Source organism: Scomber japonicus, chromosome 12 (genome assembly GCF_027409825.1).
Source record: "Scomber japonicus isolate fScoJap1 chromosome 12, fScoJap1.pri, whole genome shotgun sequence".
Taxonomy (NCBI): domain Eukaryota; kingdom Metazoa; phylum Chordata; class Actinopteri; order Scombriformes; family Scombridae; genus Scomber; species Scomber japonicus.
Genome location: NC_070589.1, coordinates 6,264,221 through 6,273,691, shown reverse-complemented (window position 1 = coordinate 6,273,691; position 9,471 = coordinate 6,264,221). Strand labels below are relative to the sequence as shown.

Sequence of the window (9,471 nt, the reverse complement as noted above, 5' to 3'; positions counted from 1 at the left end):
AACTTTCTTCAAGTCATCATGGTAGTAGCTTACAAGTATGGACAACACCTTTAAATCATACACAAAATGGTTATTTTATAGCCCATCATATTATTTAAGGTTAACATGTTATGATACTCAAAACATTACTGAAAATAAGTCTAATAAATAATTTTACCTTTTTGTTGTTGTTTGTTGTACTCTCGTCTATGTTCAAAGAAAAAGGTCTACTCCTTAAGTAGGATAAAGTCCTTTCAGAGTAGGTCCTCCCAAGTCCATGGACCATCTTGTATGCTGCTGCGGTCCTAGAAAGCTTCATTCCCTGCAAAGCCTCTCGGTCCTGAGCAAGGGTTTGAGCAAGCTCCACTATCACTGGTGCAATAGAAAAGGGAAGAGAGCGCTCTGCTAACACTCCAAGAACCATGGCCTACAACAACAAAGAAGGCTGGCTATACTGTGAGTTCCTAACAGGTCACACACTTTCTTTTTGTGGACGTCTGTTTTACAATGTGCCAACAAAGCATGGCTCCCTTTGCTTCCGTAATTGATTTCTTTATGGCACAGAACGCACCTTGCATGACCAGTCTTATCTATCTTCTTGAACACATCAGATAATGGGAATTCCCTGTCTTCTCCCTTCACTTCCACATGACACTTCAAATTAAGCCAGGTGAAGTTCCAAGAACATCTGATGCCTGCATCCAGCTCTTTAACACAAATAGCATCCTCCACTCCTAAATCTCTCATCCTGAATTAAAGACATGAGACACACCGAGTTGCAAATTATACAAAATATAAATCATAAAATTTACAGTATGACACATTTGCATTATGTAGAGAACAGCTGTACAGCATAAAAGATGAATTTATTGGTATAGTATCAATTGCATTTACTGCATTATTATGTGTTTGATATATAACATCACAGGTCTTCAAAAGCATTTAACTGTAGTGATCATACATTTAATTATATTAAACGAAAAAAGTTAGTCCCATGGTCATCAAAGGGATACCATGTAGGATTAACCGTTTAATTAATTACTGCCCCTAGACAGCCTATGCTTGAGTCATTAGTAAATGAACGATGACTCTACCGTCCGGATCCGTACCGTCAACAATTCACTTGACGATACTGTATCATGAAAAACATTCTCGCTGAAGGCTTAGTTAAACGGCATTTATTAATGACACAGTGTATGTTTTGAGAAAATGCAAGCCACGAGCAACGTAATCCTAAAATTGTGCGTGCCCTTTTAACTTCGATTGATGGGGCATCATAGCCTACTGGATGAACACAACTGCACCTGTAGGCTGTCATCATCAATGGGGGTGTGGGCGAATAGCGAGGGGATGGGGGTAGCACTAGTTATTACTCTCAAATACGACCAGTGGCAGAGCTCTCCGGATTCGATTGACTAACTCACGACGAATGGACATCCTCAACTATTGGACAAAAAAAATTTCCGTGATTACCGGAGGGTATTATAAAGGGGCATACCTCGTTATAAAGCCAAGTCAAAGCCCTGAACTTGTGTGGAAGGCGCTAGTTAGCCACTCTAGTTACCTCCAGCTCGTAGCACAAACGGCGTTCTGTGAGACGGCGAAATATCGAGGAATTGTGTAGACTATTTCACGTCTGATATCAAGACATTTAGCTGACAGTGGTGTTAAAGACACTATTCCAAGCACATGAATTGATCTAACGACACAGCTGAGTTAATTATGACGACTATTTCAGGCCATCATCAGTCACATTTTAGCATTTTAGCTTCAGAAGAAACTGTTGATATTAATTCTTACCTTGCAGCAATTTCCACCGAGTGGGAGATACGAGGCGGGGGGAGGGAGGGAGAGGGAGAGACAATCCTCACTTCTGATTGGTGATGGGGCTTCTCTCACACGTCATTTGTTGTCACGAGAAGAGAGTGGCGGCAAATAAATCTGTGGTCCGGGTCTTGTGTTGTTTTGAGGTTCACAGTCCCACTCGCTAGTTGACATGCTCGGCTCGACCGACTGATTACCCCACTCCTTGTTGATGCAAGTCCAAAAACACCAAAAATATGTTTTTTTTACGTAATATTTTCAATTACATGCTTTTATTGAAAGATTAAAAGACAAAAAATCGGATCATAACAAAGGAGATCAGATGCACAAAACCCCCTTCATTATTAACTTGGAAATCAACTAAAATACCAAATTAAATTGATCCATCAGACTGACCACAATATACCTTTCATGCATTCAACAACTGTTTCAAAACAAAGCAATCACTACTACTCATACAGCCTTATAGGAACTCAACATAATCCAGAAGATGAACCGTGAGAAGTAGTTTGCAGACGTCCATTGTCTCTGATGTTATGCAAAAAACTACTGCAGCTCAGAGTCTAGACGGCAGTTGTGTAAACAGAAGGTTACTCTGATAGACATTTAAAAGTTGCTAAAAGACCTAACAATTACTTGATTGCTCCCACAAAACCTGAATTTAGAGATTACAAACGTACAAAGACCTGAACACAGAGATACTACCTAGACTCCAGTGCAGACACTAGTTGAATCTCACAACTCAATGCTTGTTTAAGAGAGAGGAGGTGGGTTTGGGCAAAGGGCAGGGAAGAACAACAGTGCTGAACTATACTTCTTTTTCTACGTAATTTTTTGTTTTCAAGAAAATTCCTATTCATGATCAACCTCATTTACTTATGTCTATGTTATGAAAGCCTTTGTTGGAGGAATAAAAGAACCTCCCCGTCGGGGAATCCAACCCCGGTCTCCCGCGTGACAGGCGGGGATACTCACCACTATACTAACGAGGAATGACTGGAAACGCCCCTGACAGCACCGTAAGAAGTTGAGTATCATAAACATGAACAACTACTGAAATCTCCCGAGAGAAGCACAACTTCAGACTTCACGGTCTCAGACGTAACTAAGGGGGCGGTGCTGTGTAACACTACAAGTAACTAAAGCACGATCCCCTTCAGGTTCATATTGAAGACATACTGCCCTACATATGACAACAAAGGTGATGTTTGCAGTGAAGTACAGGCTGAAATAGAAAAGTTTGTATTACAGCTGTTTCCACCAGAATACCAAACAGTCTTGGTTCTAATCACGATATCTCTGCAGGGATGAGAGAACGCCACCTTCAACTTAACCTTTGAAAGACCAAGCTCCTTGTCATCCCAGCCAGACCCTCTATACAACAGATTAGTATCCAGTTAATTAATTACAAACAGTTGAGTTTTCTTGGTCTTCCAAAAATTCATCTTGACCTCAATGGTTGCTGATATGCACTGATCCAACTTTTGGGTTTGGGTGTTGGCTGGTACCGAGTACCCATCCAATACCAGTGTTTTATTGATGAGATTTACACCTCACTGTGTTGAAGAGACTGAGAACATTGTTTTATGTGTAAGACAAAATCAAGCTTGACTTAAACAATACTTTCTAAACTTTGTAAAGCAAAATGTAACAAATAAATCAGTCAGGCCTCAAAATTGGCACCATCTGACATTTCCTAATGATAATTCTTGACAAGCCTCAGGCTGAACAAGCTGATTACTGTCTGGAACCTTATGTTGTGAAAAGAAACTGACTTCAGAACTCTGTTGGTTTTTTATTGGTTCAATTTATAACATAAAGAGTAACTGAGTAGCTCATAGTCACCTAAAAGAAATACTAAATCTAGGCCTCCACTGCAGTCTGAGATCAAATATGACCAATTCATGTGTATATGACTGAGTGATTAGTGTTGCTAACAATAAACACTATGAAAGGGTGCTACATTTTTTACATATTTGAAATAAAGCTTAGGAGCCAATCAACTACTTTCTCAAAATAGTCTGTTGCATTGGCCGGGAATCGAACCCGGGCCTCCCGCGTGGCAGGCGAGAATTCTACCACTGAACCACCAATGCTTAAGCACCCCAAAAATGAAGACTATTAATTTACTAAAATCACTCTACATTAAAAGCAGTCTAACAGTTTGTTTCACTTGTCAAACGTGCTTTGGACAAATTTTGTTTTGTGCTAAACCTAATATCAGAATGCAAAGTGTGTTTGACATAAGATAGACTATCTCCCCGTCCTCCCGTGCGACAGGCGGAGATTCTCGCAACTACACTAACGAGGAGTTGATTCCATGACAACCATCACTAGTTATAAATGTGATATAATGCTGTCATAACTTAAAAATTTTGCAATGAGCCTTCTTCAAAGCCTGGAATTCTCCCAGCTGTCCAGGAAACTGGCTTCTTCAAAGCCTGAGGGAAAAGAAAACAGGTGTTGCATTGGCCGGGAATCGAACCCGGGCCTCCCGCGTGGCAGGCGAGAATTCTACCACTGAACCACCAATGCTCACATGTTCAACAACAATTACCTTATGCGTCAAGTCAGCACTTTCCGCCCAAGGAAAGGGTTACTTTGTGAGCGTTGTCAAGGCACACTTCACCTATAATCACTACGTCTAGACGCTGAGCAAAGGGTGCGTTATGAGGACCATTGACTTGATCTCTCAGCTTGTGCGCATGTATTATGTCTCTCCCTAACAGGATCATCATCTCAGCATCAGGACTCAGCTTGGGAATGTGAGGAGCAATGTGTTTCAGGTGAGTGTGTGCGAGGGCTACTTCTCCATCCACTTATCCATCATTTTTGGCTGCAAGCAGCTCCATGAAGAGATCACTGAGCTCTCTTAGTTTTGTGTTGTCTCTAGCAGACAGACGGGGAAGCTATCAAGTCTTTTGAACAGGGCGTTCTCCACTATATCTGGTGTGCCATAGCATTCCTGAAGTCTGTCCCAGGACAGATGTAGGGCAGCTTTGGGGTTTGTGACATGAACAGCACGGATCCTCTTCACATGTTCAGATGACTCTTTACCCAGCCACTTCAGTAGAAGGTCCAATTCTTCACTATGATAACCCTAAGCCCTGCGTTGCATAAAGGAATGACGACTGCCATGCCCTAAAGTCCTCTGGTGTGTCATCAAATTTTGTGAGGCCAGTAGTCACTAATTCTCTGCGTGCAAGAAACTTGGCAAATTCTATCATGGGTGGAGTGTTGGCATGAGGAAGAGAGTACTGAACCTGTTGTATATGTGGATTGTTCAGTGGCTTTGGTGCAGGTGTGCATCCTGCTGCATGTGGAGGCTGTGCAGAGAGTCGGAAGTCATCCGGAAGTGGCCTTGATGCAGCTGCAGATTTTGACTGCCTTGTTGAGCTGTACTCACGTCGTCTGACTGCATGGTGAGGTGAGGAGTCATAATACTGCGTGCTGATCTCCTCTTGGTACTGCTTACATTCCTCACGCCCATTCACTGGTGGTCTAAAGGGATTCAGCTGCTGCAGACGGTGGCAACTGTATGGCATTATTCTCGCTGCGCCAGACTCCACTGTAGTGCGAAAGCAGGGATTAAAGCAAAAAAAAAATCATCTGACTGAAAAAAAAAAATTCGGCACTCACTTTGGCTCGTGGCTGCATACCGCCTCGATATTTGAACTTCACATGGTCCATTATCACTTACTAGTTCAAAGCTAGGGCATAAAACCAATATTTTTTGCAAGACTTCACCATTCTTGTTAATGGGCTATAAATGACAAAACGTCTGCACAAATGGCAAGGATCGTCACATCCGGTAAGCGTATCCCGTCACTTCCGGTTTCCGACTGTGTTACTGATAGCGTGTCTGCTCTCTACTTAGCTAAATTTGATATATTCTTTATTCCTGTGAATACTTATCCACTGTACACTTCAGCACACGCTAGTCTGTAGTTTGTTGTAGTCTGTTTTAAAGCGCCCTTGCTTTTTCGATCTTTTGGCAACCTACTGCTTAACATCTGTTGCTTTTGCTCCCCTGTTAGCTCTACAGCTAGTCGCGAATAGCGGTTAGCCATGGCTTCTCTCTCTCACTCTCCTGCTCTGTCTTGCTCGGTGTGTCACATGTTTAGCTACTCCTCTGCCTCCTTTGATGGTACTGATACCTGTACTAAGTGTAGTTTGTTTGTAGCCTTGGAGGCGACGCTTAGTGAGTTAGAAGCACGGCTCTGCACCACGGAAAGCCAGTCAGCTCCAGTAATTAGCCAGCCCCCTGTAGCCGGTGCGAGCCTACCTAGTACTAGCGTAGCTGCTAATCCCCCAGTGCCTCCCGAGCAGCCGGGAAACCAGGATGGCTGGGTGACTGCTAGAAGGAAGCATAGCCCCAAACAGAAGCCCACGGTTCACCACCAACCTCTTCATGTTTCTAACAGATTCTCCCCACTCAGCAACATACCTGCTGAGAATCAGACTCTGATTATTGGCAGCTCCATAGTCAGAAACGTGAAATTAGCGACACCAGGGACCATAGTTAAATGTATTCCTGGGGCCAGAGCGGGCGACATTGAGTCATACTTAAAACTGCTGGATAAGGATAAATGTAGATACAGTAAGATTATTATACATGTTGGTGGAAATGACTACGGCAGTCGGAGGTCACAAAAGTTAATGTTGAATCGGTATGTACATTCGCTAAAACAATGTCGGACTCCGTAGTTTTCTCTGGGCCCCTGCCTAATTTGATTAGCGATGACATGTATAGCCGCATGTCGTCATTTAACCGCTGGTTGTCGAGGTGGTGTCCAGATAATAATGTGGGCTTCATTGAAAATTGGCAGACTTTCTGGGGAAGACCTGGTCTGATTAGGAGAGACGGCATACATCCCACTTTGGATGGAGCTGCTCTCTTATCTAGCAATATGGCCGAATTTATTGACCCAAACCCATGACAACCCAGAGTCCAGACTAGGAGACAGAGCTGCAGTCTTACACGCTTCTCTGCGCTTCCATTAAAGCAGTTACCCACCCAATTACATATAGAAACTGTGTCTGTCCCCCGACCACCTAAACCAGTTAATTCAGCTTCAAATAGAGGAGCTATTCACAAAAATCTGATTAAAATTAATACCACTTCAGTAATGGATCAAAATAAGAGAGTTAAATGTGGACTCTTAAACACTAGATATCTCTCCTCTAAAGGTGTTTTAATCAATGACATAATATCAGATCATCATATTGACTTATTCTGTCTCACTGAAACTTGGCTGCGCCAGGATGAATACACCAGCCTAAATGAATCCACACCCCCTAGTCACATTCATGTGGATGTTGATAATGACAGCCTTAACACTGCATTTATTGCTTTATTGGATTCAATTGACTTCTCTCAAAATGTGAATGATCCCACTCACTGTTATAACCACACCCTTGACCTTGTTTTGACATATGGTATTGAAGTTGAACATTTAATAGTTTTCCCTCATAATCCTTCTTTATCTGACCATTATTTAATAACGTTTGAATTCCTATTAATGGACTATAAGCCGTTAGACAAACATGTTCTTACTAGATATCTGTCTGATGGTGTCACTAAATTTAAAGAAATAATTCCATCAGTACTGAACTCAATACCATGTCTCAATACAACAGAGATGACTTATTCTGACTTTAGTCCCCCCCCAGATTGACTGTGTTGTGGATAGTGCTGCAGACTCACTGAGAAAAACTCTGAACTCCATCGCCCCTCTAAAAAAGAAGGTAATTAAACAACAGAGAACAGCTCCATGGTACAATTCCCAAACTAGACAATTAAAGCAAACTTCACGAAAATTAGAAAGATTATGGCGTTCTACTAAATTAGAAGAATCTCACTTAGCCTGGCAAAACAGTCTTAAAGCATATAAGAAGGCCCTCCGTAACGCCAGAGTCGCCTACTACTCATCACTAATAGAGGAGAATAAAAACAGTCCAAAGTTTCTTTTCAGTACTTTGGCTAAACTGACAAAGAGCCATAATACTACTGATCCATGTATTCCTTTAACTCTCAGTAGTGATGACTTCATGAGTTTCTTTAATGATAAAATTTTAACCATTAGGGACAAAATCAATCACCTCCTGCCCTCAATAAACTCTGATTCATCTTCTAACATAGAATACCTAGAAATCGCTGTTAAACCTGATACCTTAGACTGTTTCTCTCCAGTCAACCTTACAGAATTAACTTCAATGATTACTTCATCTAAACCATCAACTTGTCTCTTAGACCCGATTCCAACTAGGCTGCTAAGTATTCCCCTCAGTTAGCACTTCCTTGTTAGATATGATTAATCTGTCTTTGGTGACAGGTTATGTACCACAGTCCTTTAAGGTAGCTGTAATTAAACCACTTCTTAAAAAGCCTACTCTTGATTCAGAGGTTCTAGCCAACTATAGGCCGATATCAAACCTTCCCTTTCTCTCTAAGATCCTCGAGAAAGCAGTTGCTAATCAGCTGTGTAACTTTCTCCATAGTAACAGTTTATTTGAGAATTTTCAGTCTGGATTTAGAGCTCATCATAGCACAGAGACTGCACTGGTAAAAGTTACAAATGACCTTTTAACCTCATCAGACAATGGACTTCTCTCTGTCCTAATCCTGTTAGACCTTAGTGCTGCCTTTGATACTATTGATCATCAAATCCTGTTGCAGAGGCTTGAACATTTAATTGGTATTAAAGAAATAGCATTGAAAAATCATATTTATCTGATAGATTTCAGTTTGTAAATGTTCATGATAAATCCTCCATGCAAACAAAAGTTAGACATGGTGTTCCTCAAGGCTCAGTGCTTGGACCAATACTATTCTCCTTATATATGCTTCCTTTAGGAAACATTATCCGGAATCACTCAATAAATGTTCATTGTTATGCAGATGATACTCAATTATATCTATCAATAAAGCCAAATGAAACTAACCAATTAACTAAACTACAAAAATGTATTAAGGACATAAAGGCCTGGAAGACCTGCAACTTCCTGTTATTAAACTCAGAAAAAACTGAAGTTTTTGTGCTTGGCCCTAAACACCTTAGAAATTCACTATCAAACGACATAACTACTCTGGATGGCATTACTCTGGCCCCCAGCTCCACTGTAAGGAACCTAGGAGTTATCTTTGATCAGGATCTGTCCTTTAATTCCCACATAAAACAAATTTCAAGGACTGCCTTCTTTCATCTGCGTAATATTGCAAAAATTAGACCTATCCTGTTTTAAAATGATGCTGAAAAACTAGTCCATGCATTTGTTACTTCTAGGCTGGACTACTGCAATTCATTATTATCAGGCTGTCCTAACAAGTCTCTAAAGACTCTCCAGCTGGTCCAGAATGCAGCTGCCCGTGTTCTGACAAAAACTAGAAAGAGAGATCATATTACTCCCATCTTGGCTTCACTGCATTGGCTTCCCGTAAAATTCAGAATAGAATTCAAAATCCTCCTCCTCACCTTCAAAGCTCTTAATGGTCAGGCCCCATCATATCTTAAAGAACTGATAGTACCTTATGTACCTACTAGAAGACTGCGCTCCCAGCATGCAGGTCTATTTGTGGTTCCTAGTATCTCTAAAAGTAGAACAGGAGGTAGAGCCTTCAGCTATCAGGCTCCTCTCCTGTGGAACCATCTTCCAGATTTGGTCCGG

The 9,471-nt window shown here is 41.4% G+C and overlaps 3 non-coding genes across 3 annotated transcripts; all 3 read right to left on the bottom strand.

The window, feature by feature from the left end:
• Positions 1–2,723: 2,723 nt before the first annotated feature.
• Positions 2,724–2,795, bottom strand: trnad-guc (transfer RNA aspartic acid (anticodon GUC)). Its single transcript has one exon. It is a non-coding gene; the product is annotated as a tRNA-Asp (tRNA).
• A 1,033-nt stretch (positions 2,796–3,828) lies between these two features.
• Positions 3,829–3,899, bottom strand: trnag-gcc (transfer RNA glycine (anticodon GCC)). The gene has a single exon. It is a non-coding gene; the product is annotated as a tRNA-Gly (tRNA).
• A 368-nt stretch (positions 3,900–4,267) lies between these two features.
• trnag-gcc (transfer RNA glycine (anticodon GCC)) lies at positions 4,268–4,338 on the bottom strand. Its single transcript has one exon. It is a non-coding gene; the product is annotated as a tRNA-Gly (tRNA).
• Positions 4,339–9,471: the final 5,133 nt, after the last annotated feature.